The sequence below is a fragment of the Hevea brasiliensis genome, chromosome 13 (genome assembly GCF_030052815.1).
Source record: "Hevea brasiliensis isolate MT/VB/25A 57/8 chromosome 13, ASM3005281v1, whole genome shotgun sequence".
NCBI lineage: Eukaryota > Viridiplantae > Streptophyta > Magnoliopsida > Malpighiales > Euphorbiaceae > Hevea > Hevea brasiliensis.
The window spans coordinates 70,693,878-70,713,933 of NC_079505.1; positions in this window are offsets into that span (position 1 = coordinate 70,693,878).

The window sequence follows — 20,056 nt, forward strand, 5'->3', positions numbered from 1 at the left end:
ATCTAAAGATAAATTTGTAATCTTATCATTGTATATATGTAACACCCCTCACCCGACTACAGTGTAGCCGAACAAGGCGTGCTACATTTGGTGCCGGAGCACCCTAACTTATCTTACTTTATTTCTTTAAAAATTTTATTCTCATTATATTTAATATCGATTATTTTTCGATGGAGAAACTAACGGAGTTTCCTCTATTTATTATCGTTTGACGTATTTTACTATTCACCTGTTTGAAAATTTCAATAATATTTTAAAATAAAAATCTCATCCATACTAATAATAATCATCTCATGATTCACATCTCGTTCATATATCTCAATTTCATATTCATTTTCATGCATTTCCATTCATGCACAATTTATATATATAAGTTCTCAAGTTTCATTAATTTACATGATTTACAGACTGATTACATAAATTCATAATTTACATGATCTACAAATTAATTACAGTTCCATAATCTATATTTCAACATACAATTCATAGTTTACATTACAAATAATAACTAATTATATTATACAAAATACATAATATGATCTATATGAGTCCTGTCTACATGCATTGCTGAGGAGGTGACAACCTTGAACACTCTACAGATCAGACTCCAAAATCTCTGTTTAGTATTCGTTGGGCTTTAACTTCAGTACCTGCGCCAGAAAAATAAATCCATCGCGCTAAGCATTGCAACTTAGTGGTGCAATAATATAATAAGAAATAATATATACAAATAAAAATAATTGGAGCATATTTTCTATACTCAAGAATTTTACTGTGTTCATATGAAATTTTCCATACAATATATCTTTCGTCATTTATGTTGCTCTCTAGAATCACTTCTTTCATAAGTTTACAATAATCATTTATATAATGTACAAATAAATCTAAAATTTATACTTATACTTATATTCTTATGAAAGTCACATTTGTAATGTTATTTAAGTTATAATTCTTCTACTAGTCTTTTTATCACTTCTTTGATACTTTCTAAGTTGTTTACAATCATTTCGTAGTATTTAAAATTTTTAGAACTAGTTTAATTTACTTCAAATCATTCTAAGGAACAAATTTTTGGAGTTAATCTAATTTATTTCAGAAATTATTCTCATTTATTTACTTTCTAGCATTTTTAATTGCTAATATTCATAACTTATTTTAATAAATTAGACTGCCTAAGTAACCTACGACAGACTGACTAAACTGGATAACGGGTCGTTGGCACTGGACACCGCGGTGTCTCGGGCCGTCATACCATGGGACGCAGAACGTCAACCACGTATGCAATCAGTATGGCTAAAAAGCCATGATAACACATAATCGGGCATAAAAGTCATGAATATGGGCATAAAAGCCATGAATACGGGCATAAAGCCATAAATACAGGCATAAAGCCTTGAATACAGGCATAAAGCCTTTCGCAGTACTGCTAAAATAATACCCTATTGGCATGCCAAACTATCCAATCTGATACACATGTTTAGGCAATACAAGGACACATAATATCATTAAATATTAATATATTATATCTTATGACTTCATTATTTCATGATAAATTTCAATTATAATTTATACATTCATTTGATCATTTATATGATCACAATTCACATCAATTATCCTTTTATACCATTGTACTCAAAGTACTTTTCCTTTCTACAATAATGAGAATTAATGTCTCATTCATACATTAATATGGTTCATTTATTTATTCATTATGTTATTCATATTAATCACAATTCAAAACAATGGTTCACATGTACCACTGTATTCAAAACATTTTTCCTTTCTCTCTTGATGGGAACTTAAATCCCAAATGGCATTTTAATCTCATTTATACATTTAACAATTTATTCATGTAAATTACATTTCATACTTCAAGTTGTATTGCTAATATATTATGAACTCCATTGGTGTTGGGAGTATAAATCTCAATTACCTATTCCAAGTAATCCATGAACATTTCATGGATTCCAAATTTCATGCCTTAATTTCCTCTACCAAGTTAGTTTTTATACTTTGTGTCTTTGTATTACTATTCACATTATTATTCACTCAAATTATTGACTTTTTAATACATAATAAATTTATTAAACCTAAGTTCACCAAGATACCATATTTTGCATTCTAAAGTTGTTGGTATTGGTTGCCAATACCATTTCAAAGCTTATTTCATGTTATTCAAAATTTTCAGATTTCATACCCTAAGTTTACTGTTCCATTGGTCACTGTTACAGTGGAAATTTGGTAAAATTTTCTTCATCAAAGTTGTTCCTTATTGTGTCTAGTTACATTTCTTTTTTTGAATCACTCCATTTGGAGTTTTTTAGCTCAAGTTATGGCCTAAATACCATAACTGGCCGGGTTGCAAATTTTCCAGATTTTCTGGACAGAACCAAATCTACAGTGTTTTGTATACTAACTGCAGGTCAGTTTTTTAATATGTTATGTTCAAAATTTGGGTTTGGTTTCTTCATGAAAGTTGTAGGTCTATGTCTCAGCTAGCTGCTGGTAAAATTTCAGGTTAATTAGACCTTTCTACACTGAGTTATGACCAAATGAATAAATACTGTTTATTTGGTCATTTTGCCCAGGCAGAATGCAAGTCACTCGGACTAGGGCAATTTTTAGGTCAACTTGGTTTGATTTTCTGGGCAGGGTTTCTTCACCAAAGTTGTGCCATTATGTGTCTAGTTTCATGTCTAATTGGCCTTGCACCAATTGAACCTATACAACTCAAGTTATAGCTGTCCAAACTTGCTGGACTCACATTCAGACCTACAGGGCCACTCAAGGCAGCATACCATTTCAATTCCAATAACATAATGGTCTCCAATTTAAGGTCAAAATTCATCAAATGGTCACTAATTGACCATTAGGACTTCCATTCACCAACACTTGAGCAAAACCCTAAGTTTGCTCTAAACCCTAACTTCCATACTTAACTTCCATGCAACCTATACTCTATCAACCTATCCATCATATCCATCACATGTATACATTAATTGACATTAATATACAAACTTAATTGAAACTAAACCATCAAACCCTCACCCTCTCTTAGCTGCTAAAATTTGAAGTGACCTTAACATGCATATTTTTCTTTCTTTTTCCACAATTCCTAGTTGAATTTAAGGTTTTAACTTGGATACAAAAAGAGAGAGGGAGAGAAATAGCACTAACCTCAATTGATAAAATTTCCAAGCTTGCTAACTTCACTTTCTCCACTCCCTTTTGGTCCTAACCTCTTAGGCAAGATCTAAAATTAAGTTTTTGTTTTGGGGGCTAAGGTTTTTATGGTGGAAATTAAAGGAAATTCAAGCTTGAATTGAAGAAGAAAATGGAGGAAGAGGGAAACTCATTTCCGGCCAAGAAGTTCAAATGAAGAAGATGACCACTTTTCTTCTTTTATTTGCTTTGTTTTTATCTCTTTAAATGTGTGTGTCTTATGGTAATTGGTTAGTAAGCTTTTATTGCATAATCTTTACATGTGCATGATGTCATAAATGTTATTTAATATCATTTTATTTGATTTCTTTTTTTATTCATTTTTAATTAATTTTTCTTTAATATTTATTCATATTTTAAATCATAATAATTATTTACTTAACTGGACAAGTCGGCCAAAAATCATCTCTGAAGACGAAATGACCAAAATACCCTCCATTTGGCTTAATAGACTAAAATTGTCTGCACCGATTGAAAAATTTTTTTAAGCATTTTCTCGGAATTCTAATGCCATAGAACCCTCAATGACTCTTCTCTGGAGTCTCAAAAATTATTTTATGAATTTTCACCCAGGTCTAGGGCTCCTAGTTGCGAGGACTGCAACTTCCCACTGGGTTACCAATCACTAGGGCACCGGCTCATTTAACTTGATTTTATTTTATTTCTAAAATTTTTCCTAAATTTTTCTTATTAATATTTGAGTTATTTATGATTCCTCACTCTAGTCTAAATATTTTTTCAGGCGTTCTAGCTGTCCAGACCGACACCGGTCACCGGAACAGTAGAATGTGTGGAATTGCTACAGTGAGGGTGTTACAATATAGATGACACACTTATAGCCAGAAATGATAGTGAGTATCTCAAAACTATTAAAGGATGGTTATCATTTAATTTTGAGATGATAAACATAGGGGAAGCTGCATATATCTTTGGAGTTAAGATTTCAAAGGATCTTTCAAAGAAATTATTATCTCTCACATGAGTCATATATCCAAAAGGTTCTAGAGTGATTTAAAATGCAAGATTGTAAACCCATAGATACTCCTATTTTTAAAGGTAAAGCTCTAAGCCAAAGACTAGGTCCTAAGACTCCTCAAAAGATAGAGCATATGAAAAATGTTCCTTATGCCAATCAGTCAGAAGTCTAATGTATGCCATGATGTATACAAGGCCTGATATTTGCCATGTTATTGGCCTGGTGAGTCGATATCAATCCAATCCTGGGGCAAGCACATTGGAAAGCAGTAAAAAGGATATTAAAGTATCTTAAGGGCACAGCTGATTACTTATTTTGTTATCAAGGAAGTGGTCTACAATTGAAAGCTATACAGATGCTGATTAGAGAGGTGATTTAGATGAGAGAAAATCTACCTCTGGCTATGCCTTCTTACTAAACAATAGAGCCATATCTTGGTACAATAAGAAACAATCATGTATAGCTCTATCAACAATGGAAGTTGAGTTCATAGCATTTGTAGTTGTTATGTAAGAAGCTATTAGGTTAAAGCAATTTCTGGCACACTTGGGAATTTTTAATAGTGTTGTTGAACCTGTAATTGTTTATTGTGATAGTCAAATCACAATAGTTATACAAAGAATCCCAAGTATCATGGAAAAACCAAACACATTGACATCAAGTACAACTTTTTAAGGATATGATTGCACACAAAGAAGTGAACATGAAGTATATTTCCAAGCATGAGATGATAATAGATCCATTTACTAAGCCTATAGCAAAAGATGTTTTCTATAGGCATGTAAAATCATTAGGATTGTGTAGATGTCAAATGTACTAGTAAATTTATTTTATGTTCATGTAAGACACATTATTATGGTAATGTTATTAGCCCCTACTTGCAATTTGTTGCAAAATATACATACATATTTTTATTTACGTTTAAGGACATAATTTTTTTACTATTAGTAGTATGTAAGACAGATAAAAAGACTAGCCTTCTCACACAGGTAGTTGTTTTATTGACTAAAGAGAAAATAAAGATGAGATAGTTATAATTTTTATATTATCTGTCAGATAATATTGAGAGCTCAAAACTTATAAAATGCAAAGTCATCTCAAAAAGTCAAGATTATTGAGTCTCTTTAATAAGTACATTTACATCATGTGAATAAGTCACATTATTTATCTTAAATGCCAGATGTGAGTTCTGAATGAACAGAGTAGATATGGGAACTCCAATTTGGGAATTAGGAGTGCCTAAATTATCATCTGTATGGTATCTAGAGTAAAGACATATGCTCCATGAGAAAGGAGTTTATACTGTAACATGTGATTCGTACCACATGTGCTAGTGTCTAACTAGGGAAATACAAGTAAAGACTTTGCTTGTAATTGTGTGAGACCCTAAAAGATTATGAGTAATCTTTATTCGTATCCTCATGACTCCAATCTGTTGCTTGAGACTTAGTTTAATGTTTGCATTCTTAGGGAGTTGCTAAAGGATTATGGAAGATAAGGTTTAGCGGGACATTCATAGAAAAGCGAGTTAAATTAAGGTTGAGAGAATCGAGAGAAGAGGAAGATCATTGAGTACTATCAGATTAAATTTGTATTCATAGATTGATCAATTATATTCATCAATGGATATGACATAATTATGAACTCAAAATACATCTAATGAGACCAGAAGAGATGTAAATGTGACATAATGATATAGGGTACTGCATATTACATCTACTCCATTTCCACCATTCAAGGAGCTATATTATCCTAACAAATATATAGCACTTGAGCTCTCAAAGTATGCACTGGTCACACAGTTTATTTGTTAAGTATGAAGATTATAGTAATTGAGAAAGAAAGCTAATCCCATCATGAGTGAGTGGGAGAAGAAGGCATGAACACCCATGATGGGCTTTATTTAAATGAGCCCAAAATATAAGGCTTAGAACTTTATTATTATAAGACCCCATTATGAGTAGATTTCCTATTGGAATGATAATTGCATGGAGCAATTCTCTTTACTTGTACTGCGTGAAGTATTACAATAGGGTAATACAAGTTGACATTAAATAGAAGAATAGAGCCATATATAAACCCAAGAAAAAGAGCCAAAAAAAAAAAAAAGGAGATCTGCATTCTTTGGCATAATTTCGAAGACAAAAAGGAGAGAAAAAGGGTCTTTTTTTATGGTTCTATATTGGCATTTTTCCTTGGTGTGATTTTGGTCCTACCTAGGTGCTTTCATTTGGTGCTTTATTCTCTACAATTTCTTTAAGAATTATCTACAATCCAGGTACATTAAGACTGTGAATTTTCTATTTATTTCATGGGTAATATGTGATTAAATATGGACTAGTGATACAAGGTTGGTTATGGGTTAATATGCTTGATCTAATAGGGTTAGGGCCATATTGATTTTTCTAGTAGTTACAACATCTATGTACCAGAACACAAAGGAAACTCATGAAACAGACTCTTTGTGCTATTGGACGACAAGTTTGGCACTAAGGAAATAAGAATTAGCTAGTCTCTTAAGATTCCACTTGCATATGCAACTTCTACCCCTACTGACCATAGTTGGAGTTGTGCATGACATATCTACTCCCCAAAAGTCATGGGTGGAGCTTTGCATGTTAATTCTACTTCTCATAAGCTTTTGCAAGACTACTACATCCCTTAAGAACTAAAGATCTCTAACCAAACTATAGTTAGTGAAGAAATTAAAGATCTAAAGTAAGTTATGAAAATTTAGTCTCGCCTAGAACATTAGAAGGTAGAACACTTTCTCTAGTCCAAAATCCAAAGGAAGCACAAAATCTAAGAGGACATGAAATTGTAAAAAAGAAAAAAGAACTAAAAAAGAGAACTCATGGAAGAAAGGGGAGGGAAATGTGAAAGGAGAAGAAAGGGAAAATGACAAAGAAGAGAGAAAAGAATTAGAAGAGATTTTTTTTTTTTTTTTTTTTTTGCGGGGGGGGGTTGGTGTTTGTCGGCAAGGGTTGCCCCTCTCTTAGATTTATGTTTTTTGAGATTTTTACATTGGTTTGTGTTTGGTCCATCCTAATTAAGAGAAGTGTTTTTGACAATATTACATAAAATTTCTTATGATAAGGGCAAATTTTGGGAGTATTAGCACTAGGGGTTATAATCGAATTAATAGAAAAAATTTTAGCTATAATTTAAATTATATTAATTTAAAATTATTAACAAAAATAAAATTGTAATGATATATTATTAATAAAAACATTCAATTAATTTGGTTTCTATTTTAAAGATAACCAAATTAATAATTGAAAATCACAACTTTAAAAAATATTAACCACACTAATCCAATAATCAAACTAGTTAATTCAATTCAATATTTTAATTATAATAAAATAATATTATCCTTAGCCTTTTGACTACATGGTGGAAAAGGCCAGTTAGGTTGAGATAAAACTTCAGAGTGGTGATGGAAGTAGATAGTTGAAGAATATATAGGAGGGACAATTGTTTAGTAGATAGGGTTTCACATACAATACGAGTTTCAATATAGGTACAACATGTGATTTTGGTTATATTGGACATAGTGGAAGGCCTAGGAATAACAAGAAAAGAGGATCCAAACATACAATTTGAGGTTAGAGTTATTGTCATATTAGTAGTGGGAGCATCCATAATTTAGGGTACGATGACTTTAATTTAGGATTGGGTTCTACTTCTACTTCATGCATACATTGTGCTTGGGTTCATCAGGTCCTTGTTTCACAAATTTGGATGGTTGTTACAAGAGTGGTCAATTGAGCCACTTTGTTTAGGAGTGCCCTTAGTTTGGAGGTCAACAGGTTCTGCCATAGGAGTCCATGGCTAGTCTGATTGAGCCAGTTTAATCCAATCCCCTTAGTGCTTTTCATTTAGATAGTTAGTACAATGGCTAGTAGGGTTCTGAGTATAGTGCTAAATGTTCATGAGCTAGAGTAAAAGGTACGGGATAGACTCAGGGTAAGGTTCAGTTAGGTAAAGGATAGATACAATTTCTTACCTTGAACACCAAAATGCATAGGCATCCAATGCAATTGCTTGAGGTATTCTTAGTGTTTGTTCTCTTGAGGCACACATGTTAGTAGATCTAATTACTTGGTAGTAGGCACTCATTTGATTCCATTACATTTTCCTTGAGGTTTGGTAGATCAGTATTTGATTTGGAGTGTTTGTCATTAATGGCTATCGATGTCAATGATGTGTTAGTGTGGAAAGGATTTTTAGTGGATTTAGTTATGTAATAACCCAAATCTAGATTGTTATCAGCTTTAAAGCACTGGGAGGAGGCATAAGGCCACTATAACCCATAATAAGCCTAAACCTTAATCTTTCTTCTTTTCTTTCATATTATCTTTACATACATATGAGGAGGACCCATTAAAATGCTAACCATAAACATTATTTCATTTATACTTTCCCAATTTACTACTAGTTTGCACTTTCATATCTACAAAACTCATTTTATTTGGCCATGGAAATCTTTTGATAATAATCGTTTATATTGTTTCATTGGAGATGAATATAAGTAAGTGGGACTTTCTGTTCACTTGGACTTTCACTATTACTTCGCAAGTGTATATTGTCTCATAAAATAGATGAGATCTCTTTAATACAATATTATTACAAAAGTTCATAATAGCTAGGGGTGGCCATGGTTCAGGAACTGCCGGTTACGGTTCCTGAACAGCCGGTTTAGATTCAATGAAATCATGAACCTGAACCAAACCGTCAGGGGACGGTTTGGAAGACGGTTCCTGAACCGCCGGTTCCTGTTTGAGCCCCGGTTTAAAACGGTTTGAAGGGCGATTCGAAAAAGAACGGTTCAAGACAGTTTGGAGGATGGTTTGGAAGTGGTTTAGGGATGGTTTAATGGTAGCTTAGACAAAAAAAATTAGAGAAAAATTTTATTGATTCAAAATTTAAGTTATATTTGTAAAAATATTTTAATTTTTCTTAGAAATCTTTCAATCAAAATAAAATAAGAAAAAAAAGAAAGAAAATAATATCTTTAAGAAAAATTTAATAAATAAAGACTTGAACTTGATTAAAAAACTAGAAATGTAATTAATTTTTTTAAAAAAAATTAGCAAAAAATGTATGAACTTAATTTTACCTAAATATCCCTTTAGGATTTAGAGAAATAAAAATTTCTAGTTCTATTACTTGCCTTTTTTTAAAAATTATATAATAATTGATAATTAAAAAGTATAAAAGAGAAAAAAAATTAAAATAGAGGGTATTGGAAATTTTATTGAGGATTTAAAATAATAACAAAGTAATTGAGATAGTATTGAAAATTTCAGTAAGTATATAAAATAATAAAGTAGGAAATTGAGAGAGTATTAGAAATTAAAATGAGTGTAGAAAATAATTATTTAGAGAATTTGAGAAAAATTAAAAAAAGATTAAGAATTGAAGAAAATGCAGAGAATAATTGTGTAGAGAATTAATGATATATATAAATGAATTAGGAGTGAGTTAACATATTTATTGAATTTTTTTATATTTAAATCGCCGGTTTAATCCTGTTTGAAATCGTCAGTTCAATCTGGTTTGGAACCGCCGATTCACGGTTTTTAAAAAATATGAACCTGAACCAAATTGCAAAAGGACGATTTCGGTTCGGTTCGAAGCCGGTTCCGGTTTTAATCGGTTTTGGTCCGATTTTGACCGAACCAGTTCTGGTTCGATTCTGGTTCAAAACCGGACCATGGCCACCCCTAATAATAGCAAGGACAGTGCCAAAATAACCAAAATTATACATGCCTGAAAATAGCTCTACAAAATGGAAAAGAAAATATACAAATTTGACTACATAAAACCTTGAGCTGACTTATCCAAAATTTATTGATTGCATCCCTTACTCTTGTCCTTGATGGAGATAAACAGAAGAAGATGAGTGAGTTTATAAATCTAGTGAGTAGAGAAATGGGAACAGAAAACGTCTCATTTAAATATTGTTTAACCACGTAGATGCAACAATCACATGAATGTTTTCACAGCACAAATTTTACAACAAGGCAGCTATATCACCAAAGGTTCCCCTTCTCTTTTAAATAGACGAGATCTCTTTAATGTAATATTATTATAAAAGTTGATAATATCTAAAATAGTGCCAAAATAACTAAAATTATACATATCTCAAAATAACTCAATAAAATGGACAAGAAAATATATAAATTTTACTACATCAAATCTAAAGCTTCCTAATCCAAAATTTATTGATTGCATCCGTTACTCTTGTCCCTAATAGGGATAGATTGAAGAAGAGGAGCGAGTATCATTTAAATACTAACTAACCATGTGGATGAAACAATCAAATGAATGTTTTAATAGTACAAATAATTTTACAAGGCAGCTATATCACAAAAGGTTCCCTTCCCTTTTAATTTTATCAAATTTATTGGATGAGGATTTCATTCAACCTAATACATCACCCTGTAGTGCTCAAATATTGTTTATTAAGAAGAAAAATTGGTCATTGCAATAATGTATTCATTACAAGTAGTTAAATAAGATGATAGTTCACAAATAAGTATCAATTTCCTCGAATTGATGACCTGTTTGATAATTTACGAGGGGCATAATGTCTTTTCAAGTAATTCAATAGAAAATTTGATTGCATTATATCGTATTATAATTTGTTAAATGTAGCATTAGATCACTTTGTGGTTGTATTCATTAATGATAGTGTAGTATGTTTTCATAATGAAGAGGAGCATGTTTGGTATTTAAGAATCATTTTGCAAACTTCACGCAAGCATCAACCGTTAACTGCTTGAGCCACCAACAACAGCTGATCTTAAAAGCTCTATTTTGAAGATTTTCCCGACAAACTGATAACTATTTTGACTTATTTTTTATTTAAATTAAAATAACTTTATTTATGCTCATTAATAATATACATTTTAAATGAGTTGTATTTCATGAAATTATTTTTTTTTCACTAAAAATAACAAATAATTATTAACTTGTTATAAATAATGACTTGAAAAAATGATTGTATTTCTATGTATAGGTAAAAAATTTTTATTTATTATAATTATATATAATTAAATTAAATGTCATTATTAATTATTTTTTGTTATTATTTACTTTTATGAAAATAATATAAAATATTTACCATTGAGCATTAGCTCAGTGGTATTTAAGTCGAAATTTTGAGTTCGAATCTTAGTTAGGAGTTAATTTTGTGTGTGTGTGTATATATATATATATATATATATATATATATATATATGTAACACCCCTATTTGTATAGCCTGGTATATTTCACTATTTCGGGTAACCCAGTGTTGGTCCGGACAACTGAGGGGATTAAAACCACACTTAAGACAACTAGATAAGCCCTGAACACAAATAATTAGTAATTGCCAATTAGTTAAGTATAAATAAGAAAAACAGAATATAAGAAGTTAAACGAGCCGAGAGTCACAGCGATGGGTGACCTTCTCGGGAAGGACTGCGAAGTCGATTTAAACTCAAATTTTGAACTGTAAAATGTGACGCTGTGGTCCTTAGGACTATTGCGAATAAAGTGGAAAAGAGAAAATTACGAAAAAGGACTGTTAAGCCAGTTAAATAATTAGGTTAGGGATCCGAAAGAAATATTGAATTATTTGCAAATCGGGTCGAACCGGCGAGGGGTAAATTGGTCAATTGACCCCAAGAGCTGACTCCTGACCTAACTGTCAAATAAAATCGGAGAAAAAAAAATTTCAGAATTGGGAATTAAATTAAAGAACTAAAGGAAAATAAAGGAAAAAGAAAAAAATGAATTATTACCTCACCCTTGTGACATCATGCATGATTCAATAAACGAATAATTAATTAAATGGAAATTGACTAAGTCAAAAAGCAAGATAAATATACAAAAATTCAAAGAAAAACATTGTCATCTTCCTTCCCAATCTTGCTGTCCTCACTCTCTCCTTCATCTCTCTCTAGAAACTCCATGGAAGCTCATTTTGAGCTTGATGAAACCCTAAATCCCACCATAGAAATTTAAACTTCCATTATTAAATTTTGAATTCAAGTTTTGATAGAGAACTTGACAACAAAAAGAAGAAGAAAGGAAGAAGTTTTGAAGAGGTGAAAATTCAAAGTGAGGTTAGTAAGCTAAACTTTTAATTTCTAGTTGAATTATTATGAAGCAAAGATACTGAGACACTATAAATTTTGTGTTTCAGCTGAGAAAGACCTGAAAGGTCTGAGAGACTGAGTCAAGGCCTAAAGGCAACTCACGTTAGGTTTGTGCACAATAAACTTTATTTGAGCATTTTATCATTGAAAAATTGATTTAGTAGGATTTATGAAAATTTGATGTTAATCATGAATTGTGTTGCCACCTTGTGAATGAAACTATGACTTTGAAAATTTATTGGATTTCTCATGAGTTATTTGAATAAAATGTTTGAAATTGATTTTTGATTCACACTTAGCACGACAGTGCCTTATTATTCCTCCTCCATTTATGGGGTGAGATCAATTATTTTTCTCCCTCTCTGGTTTACCAGTCGAGGTTATAGATCGGATGAGTATTCATTAGCTAACTAGCCACCGCCCTCATTGATTTCGATTAGTGGGGTTGTAGATCGCTTTGTCGTGGTGTACAACACGGCATTGATCGGAAATTTTGTGTCATGGCTTAAGTTGTGTATGAATTGGCAACACTATGTTTATTAAATTATTTGACCAAAATTGTGCTATAATGAGTTTTGATAATTTGTGAATTGTACTTATGAAGTATTTAAAATGTGATTTATTAATGAATGTTTTATGTACTGCATTTCAAATTTTTATTGTGCACCACTGAGTATTTTTATACTCAGCGATAGCTTATTTTGCTGTCGCAGATAAGAGCAAGGAAAAAGCAGCAGAGTGAGCTGCTAAACTGGAAAAGCCTTCGCTGATCTTTTGTACGGGTATTTATTTATACCCTTATAGTTAATTGATGTAAATATTGTAATGTTTTATGTATCAATGTAAAGTTCAGCAGTTGTATAATAAATTATAATAATGATATTTTGGACTTTCTTTTTGTAAATTAAGATTTGTATTTGTAAATTTCGTACTATATGCAATGTGAATGAAATTGTGAAATATTTTGAGATGAAAAATTTTTGGTTGAATTGTGGAATGAAATGGAATTGAGTTGATTTGGGTTGGGAGTTGTGGAAAAATTTATTGGAAGTGTTTTTCTCAGGTATTTGAAGAACTGTTTTCTCAAAATACAGACGGCACTCTGCCGAAATTTTTATAAAATTTGTGAAAAAATGAAATGAGATAAAAATTTCAAGTAGTTTTAAAACTTTGAATAAATGTTTTTAATTCCGACCAAAACGCTCACCACTTCCAAAATGTAAGAAAATGGTTTTAAAATCCCTTGTAGTGTACTTAATGAGTTATCGGTAGGTGAAGTTCGGTAGTTCATTAGGTATTCTACGGAATCATGTTATGCCTTACAGAGGGGTAAGGTGTGACATGTTTTAGTGGTATCAGAGCATGGTTTTACAATAAATTTGGACTATGTATGTGAATATTTCTTTGATAAGTACAATTGCTCAAGTGTCTTTAATTGATACATATGACATATTTACATCATGAATATGCACTAATGGAGGTCAACCTCCTTGTGTTTGATCTCAGAAAGTAGAAATTTTTGGGAAACGGAATGGAAGAGGGAGATCATTTCGTGAAACAATCTGTTGAGGCTGAGGTTCAAGGGGAAGCCCCAGCACTCCAGAACGTGAGTGGGTCAGCCACTCCAGCTCCTACTCCAGCACTGCAGTTTCCTGCTCAGTTTTGCACAACAGATGCCTGCATTTTTCTAACAAATGGTGAGAAATGTGTCACCTCAAGCTCAGATGCAAGCACCTACAGCACAACCATAGCCCTCGGCTCGGCAATATGAAAATTAATAAAATTTGGGGCCACTGAGTTTAAGGGCACTGTGGATCCACTGGAGGCAGAACAGTGGTTAGAGAGAATGGAACGGATTTTTAGAAAGCTGCAGTGTGTAGAAGAGCTGAAGTTTGAGTACTCTATTTCTCTACTGCAAGGGGATGCATATAAATGGTGGAAGACCATCCCCCACAGTCTGGTTGAGCCACCTGTGTTGACCTGGTCAGTTTTTTGAGGGAGTTTCGACAGAAGTGGGTTCCCGATACTTATGTGGATATGAAATTGCAAGAATTCTTGAGTTTGAAGCAAGGGGACAGAACAATAGCAGAGTATGAGCGGGACTTTTCAAGGCTAAGCCACTATGTTGAAAGCTTAGTCTCCACTCCCAAAGATAGATGTAAGAGGTTTGAGGCTGGGTTAAGGCCTAGCTTAAGAATGCAAGTTGTGGGATTCAGACACCATAATTTTTCTGAGCTGATTTCACAGGCCCTGGAACTGGAAAGGATAGAATCAAAAGGGGTAGTGAAGAAGAGTACACCAGAGAAAGAGAAGAGTGAAAAGACTACTAGTCAAGCACCTGAAAGTGGTTTAGGGAAGAGAAAACAGTCTGGAGGATCTAGCTCTCGCAGACCTGGCAGAGGCAGATTCTATGGCCAAAGACCACCCCGGTCTGGTCAACAGACCCAGCAAGCACCCCGAGGAGCTTTATCAGTCTGGCAGTGTAAAACTTGTTGTAGAACTCATGGTGGGGTGTGCTTTAAGGCCACTGGTGCATGTTTTAACTGTGGAGGGAGTGGACACTTCACTAAGGATTGTACTAGTCCGCGCTGGTCTGGACCTTCTACTACATCTGAGGGATCAGCCCAAGTCTCTGCACCTAGATGGTCACAGCTAGCTGGTAGAGGTAGAGGCAGAAGTAGGGGTCCTGGTAACACTCCTGGAAGTCAAAGCACTGTTAACTAGCCAGTACCCATTGGCGCACCAGTCAGAGTGTATACAATGCATCAGAGGGAGGAGGCTGAAACATCAGACGTAATAGCTGGTATTTTCTCCATCCTTGACCAAGATGTATATGTGTTGTTTGATCCTGGCTCCACACATTCATATGTCAGTGCTAGTGTGATGTGTTCTACTGCTGTTCAGTGTGTACCAATGGACTATGATGTGCGAGTAACTAGTCCATTAGGCCAGGAGATCAGGGTAAATAGATTATATAGATATTGTTCTTTGGTGATCCAAAGACACACTTTTTTGTCTAATTTGATTGAAATTCCCTTCAGAGATTATAACATTATCTTGGGCATGGATTGGTTAGCCAGGCATCATGCAATGATTGACTGTAGACTGAAGACAGTCACTTTTGGTCTTCCTCAGTATGGTGATGTAGTAATACATGGGGAGAGGCAGTTATTGCCTTCAAACATCATTTTAGCTGCACTGGCCAGAAAAATGATTAGAAAGGGGTGTGAAGCGTACTTAGCGTAGGTGATAGACACCCAAGTGGGTAGTCCAGCATTGAAAGACATTCCCACAGTATGTGACTTTTTGAATGTATTTCCTGATGAATTGCCAGGACCTCCAGAAATAGAAGTGCAGTTTGAGATTGATGTTATGCCTGGTGTGGACCCAATCTCCATAACGCCATATAGAATGGCACCAGCAGAATTGAAAAAGTTGAAAGTGCAGTTGCAAGAGCTGCTTGACAAGGGCTTCATTCGCCCTAGTGTGTCACCTTGGGGAGCGCCAGTATTGTTTGTAAAGAAGAAAGATGGCACTCTCCGGTTATGCATTGACTATCGGCAATTGAATAAGGTGACAATAAAGAATAGATACCCATTACCCCGCATTGATGACTTGTTTGATCAGTTGAGGGGTGCAGTTGTGTTCTCCAAAATTGACCTGAGATCAGGTTATTATCAGCTGAAAGTACAAGAGCAGAGTATTCCTAAAACTGCCTTTAGAACCCGCTATGACCATTATGAGTTCTTGGTCATGCCATTCAGGTTAACTAATGCTCCGGGATCTGATGAACACTATCTTCAGACCATACCTCGACCAGTTTGTAGTTGTGTTTATAGATGATATATTGGTTTATTCGAGGAATGCAGAAGAGCATGATAGACATCTACACATTGTACTGCAAACTTTGAGGGAGAAACAGCTATATGCCAAATTGTCGAAATGTGAGTTTTGCCTGAAGGAGATATCCATTTTGGGGCACATAGTATCAGCAGAAGGTATTAAGGTAGATCCTAGCAAGATAGAAGCTGTCCTTAATTGGAAGCCACCTAGAGATATCACTGAGATTCGCAGTTTTCTGGGGTTAGCTTGATACTACCGTCGATTTATGAAAGGGTTCTCCATGTTGGCATCTCCATTGATCAAATTACTTCGAAAAGATGTGGAATTTCAGTGGATGGATAAATGCCAATAGAGTTTTGATGAATTGAAGAAATGTTTGACCGATGCTCCAGTCCTGACTTTACCTACTCCGGATAAAGAATATACAGTTTACAGCGATGCTTCTCACAATGGGTTAGGCTGTGTACTGATGCAAGATCGAAATGTCATTGCCTATGCATCACGCCAGCTGAAAATCGTATGAGAGGAATTATCCGACACATGACTTGGAGCTTGCAGCTATTGTGTTCGCTCTTAAGATCTGGAGACATTATTTGTATGGGGAGAAGTGCTATATCTACACAGATCATAAGAGTTTGAAGTATTTGGGCACTCAGAAAGAGTTGAATTTGAGACAGAGGAGATGGTTAGAGTTGATAAAAGACTATGATTGTCTGATAGACTATCAGCCAGGGAAAGCTAATGTTGTGGCTAACGCCTTAAGTCGCAAGACTATGGCAAGTCTACGGGTTACTCCTTTGTCTATGGTATATGAGATGAGATCATTACATGCCAGCTTTGAGATTGATGATGAGGGGCAGACAACAGTTGTATGGCATGTACAGCCAGTATTGAGTGATCAGATTAGAATGGCTACTCAGAATGATCAGAAGTATTAGAAGCTGTTATAAGAAGTCCGGCAGGGCAAGAAACCAGAATTCTCAATTAGAGATGATGGTCTACTGCTACACCAGGGTAGAATGTGTGTTCCTAATGATGTTGATTTAAAATAGATTATTTTGAAGGAAGCACATGAGTCTCCTTTTGCCATGCACCCTGGGGGCACAAAAATGTATAGAGGGCTAAAGGAGCATTACTGGTGGATGGGTATGAAAAGAGATGTAGCAGAATTTGTTTCCAAATGCCTAACTTGTCAGCAAGTGAAGGCAGAGCATCAAGTACTCGCTGGGTTGTTACATCCACTACCAGTACCAGAATGGAAATGGGAGAGAATAACGATGGATTTTGTGATGGGACTTCCGAGGACACAAAAGAGTCATGATGCAGTTTGGGTCATTGTTGATAGATTGACCAAGTCTGCTCATTTTCTACCAGTTCGGTTGGACTACAGTTTAGAAAGATTGGCCAAGTTGTACATTGATGAGATTGTGAGACTACATGGAGTGCCAGTATCCATTGTGTCAGATAGAGATCCTAGATTCACTTCTAGATTCTGGGGTAGTCTTCAAAGAGCCCTAGGAACTAGATTGAACTTCAGTATGACATTCCACCCACAGACAGATGGCCAGTCTAAGAGGGTAATTCAGATCTTGGAGGACATGCTACGGGCTTGTGTGATTGAGTTTGAGGGCAGTTGGGACATACACTTGCCTTTGATTGAGTTTGCTTGCAACAACAGCTACCAATTAAGCATTGGGATGCCTCCATATGAAGCTTTGTATGGCAGAAAATGCAGAACTCCCCTGTGTTGGGATGAGGTAGGTAAAAAAAAGATGATTGAGCCAGAAATTGTTCAGCAGACTGAGGAGAAGATCAGGATGATTAGAGATCGACTCAAGGCTGCATCAGACAGTCAGAAGTCCTATATTAATCTGAAGAGAAGGGATATTAAGTACACAGTGGGTGAGAAAGTATTCCTCAAGGTTTCCCTTTGGAAGAAAATTATGAGATTTGGCAGAAAGGGGAAACTGAGTCCTCATTTCATTGGGCTATATGAGGTTCTGGAAAGAGTGGGTCCTTTGGCATATCAGTTGGCACTACCTCCAGAGTTGGAGAAGATACATAACGTCTTCCATGTATCCATGTTGAGGAGGTATCGATCAGACCCATCTCATGTGCTACTAGTAGAAGAAATTGAAGTGAATCCAGACCTCATATATGAAGAAGAACCCATAGAGATTCTGGCTTATGAGGTGAAGTAGCTACAGAACAAGAAAATACCGTTAGTGAAAGTGCTGTGGAACCATCATTCGAGCCAAGAAGCAACTTGGGAAGGAGAGGAGGACATAAGGAGACAGCACCCACAGTTGTTCAAAGATTGATACCAGGTAAAATTTCGAGACGAAATTTATTTTAAGGGAGGGAGAATTGTAACACCCCTATTTGCATAGCCTAGTATATTTCACTATTTCGGGTGACCGGTGTTGGTGCGGACAACTGAGAAGATTAGAATCACACTTAAGATAACTAGATAAGCCCTGAACACAAATAATTAGTAATTGCCAATTAGTTAAGTATAAATAAGAAAAACAGAATATAAGAAGTTAAACGAGCCGAGAGTCACAGCGATGGGTGACCTTCTCGGGAAGGACTGCGAGTCGATTTAAACTCAAATTTCGAATTATAAAATGTGACGCTGCTGTCCTTAGGACTATTGCGAACACAGTGGAAAAGAGGAAATCACGAAAAGGACTGCTAAGCCAGTCAAATAATTAGGTTAGGGATCCAGAAGAAATATTGAATTATTTGCAAACCGGGTCAAACTGGCGAGGGGCAAATTGGTCAATTGACCCCGAAAGCTGACTCCTGACCTAACTGTCAAATAAAATTGGAGAAAAAAAAATTTCAAAATTGAGAATTAAATTAAAGAACTAAAGAAAAATAAAGGAAAAAAAATGAATTATTACCTCACCCTTGTGACATCATGTATGATGCAATAAAAGAATAATTAATTAAATAAAAATTGACTAAGTCAAAAAGCAAGATAAATATACAAAAATTAAAAGAAAAATATTGTCATCTTCCTTCCCAATCTTGCCGTCCTTACTCTCTCCTTCATCTCTCTCTAGAAACTCCATGGAAGCTCATTTTGAGCTTGATCAAATCCTAAATCCCACTATAGAAATTTAAACTTCTATCATTAAATCTTGAATTCAACCTTTGATAGAGAACTTGACAACAAAAAGAAGAAGAAAGGAAGAAGTTTTGAAGAGGTGAAAATTCAAAGTGAGGTTAGTAAGCTAAACTTTTAATTTCTAGTTTAATTATTATGAAGCAAAAATATTAAGACACTATAAATTTTGTGTTTCAGCTGAGAAATACTCGGAATGTCTGAGAGACTGAGTCAAAGCCTAGAGGCGACTCACGTCAGGTTTGTGCACAATAAACTTTATTTGAGCATTTTATCATTGAAAAATTGATTTAATAGGATTTATGAAAATTTGATGTTAATTATGAATTGTGTTGCCACCTTGTGAATGAAACTATGACTTTGAAAATTTATTGGATTTCTCATGAGTTATTTGAATAAAATGTTTGAAATTGATTTTTGATTCACACTTAGCATGATAGTGCCTTATTATTCCTCCTCCATTTATGGGGTGAGATCGATTATTTTCCTTCCTCTTTGGTTTACCAGTCGAGGTTGTAGATCGGATGAGTACTCATTAACTAGCTAGCCACCTCCCTCATTGATTTCGATTAGTGGGGTTGTAGATCGCTTTGTCGTGATGTACAACACGACATTGATCGGAAATTTTGTGTCATGGCTTAAGTTGTGTATGAATTGGCAACACTATGTTTATTAAATTGTTTGACCAAAATTGTGCTATAATGAGTTTTGATAATTTGTGAATTGTACTTATGAAG